We start from the raw sequence: 3,656 nt of genomic DNA, 5'->3' as shown, positions 1-3,656 counted from the left end.
CAAGTCATTATTTTGGTCAGTTGTGGAGGGTGGGGTCGTGAAAGAGGGGCGGGTGGGGGGGGGGGGGGGGTCCATACAGTCTAATAATCAATGTGCGGCTATGGAGGGATGGGGAGGGAGGGGAGCGTTCCGCAGATAAGTAGGGTTAACACAATAAACATTACAGACAATTGAGTTTTCCCATCTGAGCGGGTGTTTGGGGTCTTCACATTTATCAGCCATTGCGGAGGAAGAGCGAGGGTGAACGAGAGGGGGAAAACCCATCTCTGGGAGCAGCTCGGAGCCCCTCCTCTGCTTTCCAGTTCGCACTTTTGCATATTGGGTATAATTTCTTTGAAGTACTTTGAAATCCAGCTCCGCGTCTCATCTCTGGATGGGAGATGAGACCGCAAGAATCGATGTTTTGATTTATTTTTCAGTACTTATTTCCCGTCTGCTCTCTCTCTCTCTCTCACCCTCCCTCTGAATATGCCATGTTTACAGGGGTGTATACATTACATCCATATTATATGTATAATGCCCCCGCAGACGTCTTTTAAAAAATCATTTGCAATTTCTCTTTCGCGGCGGCGCAGTTCACTTCCCAGCCCCTCTCCTCTCTCCTGCTTCATCTCAAGGCGCTGTCGCCTTCCCTTCTCCAAATCGTTCCCATCCAGGAGTTATTAATTACTCTTACAAGGCGGGAGATTCTTAACTAATAACAAAGTTGTAAATTACCACCTTCCCTCCAATATTTCTCATTTGTCAACCCTGATTGATTTGATTAATATTCCTCCGGCTCAGATCGTTCCGAGTCGCTCCGACGCGACCATCGGCGCAGCGTTACACGCGGGGCCGCCCGGCATAGAGCAGTGCTGGGAGGGCTCTCTCCGGCCCTGTGCCGCTGTGGGTTCTGTTTGTGCCCGGGTGGGGGGTCGACAGCGTCGAGTGGGAATAAAGGGTGTCGGAAAATAAACGGAACAAAGCACGGCTGCTAAAAAATAAAATAAAATAATCATTTTTTAAAAAGAAGAGAAATTAAAAGAAAAAAGAAACCATGAATGGTCACCCCCATAATGAACGTGATGCTGGAGGAGACCCCCCGTGCGCTGCTGCTTCCAGCCCTAGCCGTGCACCCTGCCTGTCACACTGCCCGGAACGGAACCCAGGCACCTCGATTTATGCTTCGTTTGTGGCCTCAGCCGCACAGAAACGATAATAGCGCGTAAATTAACCCCTTGAAATGATAGACAATAAACTTGGCTTCAGTCCCCCTTCTCCGCACAGCGAGTGGGGCTGGATTTCTGGTTCAAACCCGTCATATTGGCTTAATTATGAGACTGTAAATAACGGCTCTTAAGGAGAAGGAAAAAAAAGAGGGGGAAAATAGAGCCCTGGGGGCGATGTTCCGCTCAGGGTCAGAGCCGCACATCCGCACCCGCGCAGCCCGCACCTATGAGCGCTCTATATGGGACAGAGGGGGACGTCTTGGCACTAAAGGTGACCCCAGCCCGAATGGCGGCTGCTGTCCTTGCGAAGCCAACGATGGGCGCTCCCTCCTCCACCACTTCAGTTTTAATCTTAATTATATTAAGTGGAGTGCCGGGCTGCCGTGGAATTGAACGTGATGCATGACGGCCGCCTGTTAAGCGATCGATTGCGACTATTGCCTCTTTCCTCCCTATCGATATTCACAATCCGCCTTATCTGCGGCCGAGGGGGGTTAAGGGCGGAGAGGGGGGGTGGGGGGGCAGGTTGTCTTTTATTTTCTTTTCTCTTTTTTTTGGTGGAAATGTAAAAACGAGCGACTCGAGTGAAATAACATTCCGTCCGGTCACCTGCAATTCAATATGCGCACGAGAGACGCCGATGTATATGAGACGATTTTAATTATGATTAGAAGACACACTCGGAACGAGAGAATAGATTCGGAGGGAGGGGAAGGGGGAAGGGCGGCCAGAGGAGCATTAATGAAATCTTTCCCCGCGATACCAAAAGAAACAAGTGGTTGGTACAACGGAGGTGATTTGTCACCGAACTCCAAAAGGGGGGGGGTGGGCGATGGGAGCTGAGCAGCGGTGCTTCCCCCGCTTTGAAGCGGCGCTGACGGGCAGCGCCAGACCACGCCTCGGCGGCCGCTCCCCCCCCCCCCCCCCCCTTCTTTCCCCCGGGCCGTCCCTTCCCCGGCGGAGGGAGCGGAGCGGCCACGGCCATACGGCACCGGAGCGCTGCTTAGGCCCCGAGGAGATTGTATTTGTGCACACGAAACCTTTTGTTTCGGCCCGCGGATCGCCTGCCTTTTCAAACGCAGCCGAGAAACAGTTCAGGGTCACTGACAATTTCCAGCCCCGGTGGATGGAGCGGGAGGGTGGGGGGAGGTGACCCCGACCAGCCGCCTCCCGGACAGTTGTCGCCTCCGGTCGCCTTTGGAACCGAGACGGTGGGACGGGGCGGGACCCCTCTCGGCTCTCGGTCTGTCCCCCCGGCCCCGCTGCCCCGGCCGGAGCCGCCCGCAGCCCCCCCCTCCCGCTCCGCCATAGCCGGCTATTTTTCTCAGGCTGTGACTTCCTAGTGGCAGAATCTGTAGGAGTGTGAATCTGTTCTCGTTATGTTTGTCCCTTTCGGTATTTCTACAGGCTTTTTTTTCCCCCCCCTTTTCTTTCTTTTCTTTTTATTTTTTTCCCTCTCTCGTTTTTTTGTTTTTTTTTTTTCCTCCAGTATAAATTAACTCCGACTGCAACCACCAGATTGTTCCGAGGAGACTACCTCCCTAATGACTTCATCTCCAAAAGTTGACTGACACTCTAGCGAACTGCCAACACCTGTTTCCCAGCACCCAGACTCCAGAACCCACCAGACCTCGTAAATTTAGCTTCTCCCTCCTCCCCCCTCCCCCCCACTTAATAGATGACGTGAATATCTAAAGGGAAGGGGGAAGGGAGGGGGAGATGGAACTAGGTCACATTTGAAACTTTTTATTTTTCATCTCCTCTGAGCGAGATCTGGAGATAAAAGAAAAAAGCCGGAGGGGGAGGGAGGAGAGCAGGGCTGGGGGCTGCCCGCACAGGAGGAATTTGGGTGCAAAGCTCAGCCCTGGATCCAGCTTTTTTCTCCCTAGGGATGCTCCAGGCCCTTTGGACCCACCTGACCGTGATGCTTCCCAGTGTCTTTACCCATACAAAGCTTCTTCTGTCCTCTCCGGGCCGGGACAAGGGGACAGGGATTGGGGAAAACAGTGAGGAGCCAGAGGGAACTGCCCCGTGATGGGAAAAGGATGGCGACGGCTGGGAGCACCGCAGCGTGGCAGGGCTGAACCCGGCCCAGCAGAGTATGGGGTCAGGGAGGTGGCGATGGCCCGACCCTCTGCTCTGATACCGGCTGCTGTGGGGCCGGGGTACTGCGGCTCCCCGCACGGGTTTCGAAAGAAAACAATGATAATAATATTGATCTTGTTGTTGTTGTTGTTCCTGTTGTTATAGACTGGTGGGGGAGGGGGGGAAGGATTTTTCCCAGCTGCATTTTAGCCGAATAGAACGGGATGGGCCGGGAGACCCTAAACTCTCCAGCAGCCTCCATCCCTCCCTGCTCTGTGCAGGTGCCCCTTAGGTGATAACCCTCCTCTCAAACCTTCCCATCACCTCACCCTGCCCGGGGCAGAGTGGGCCCAGAGTCTAGAG

General features: G+C 53.9%; 1 long non-coding RNA gene across 1 annotated transcript; it reads left to right on the top strand.

Annotated features, from left to right (window-relative positions):
• Positions 1-2,697: 2,697 nt before the first annotated feature.
• On the top strand, positions 2,698-3,426 carry LOC116653920 (uncharacterized). Its single transcript, XR_004308555.2, has 2 exons — positions 2,698-2,841; positions 3,098-3,426. It is a non-coding gene; the product is annotated as an uncharacterized LOC116653920 (long non-coding RNA).
• Positions 3,427-3,656: the final 230 nt, after the last annotated feature.

Source organism: Coturnix japonica, chromosome 14, assembly GCF_054131305.1.
Source record: "Coturnix japonica strain WE chromosome 14, WE-NBRP24, whole genome shotgun sequence".
NCBI classification, from domain to species: domain Eukaryota; kingdom Metazoa; phylum Chordata; class Aves; order Galliformes; family Phasianidae; genus Coturnix; species Coturnix japonica.
This window is presented reverse-complemented; position numbering and strand designations above follow the sequence as displayed.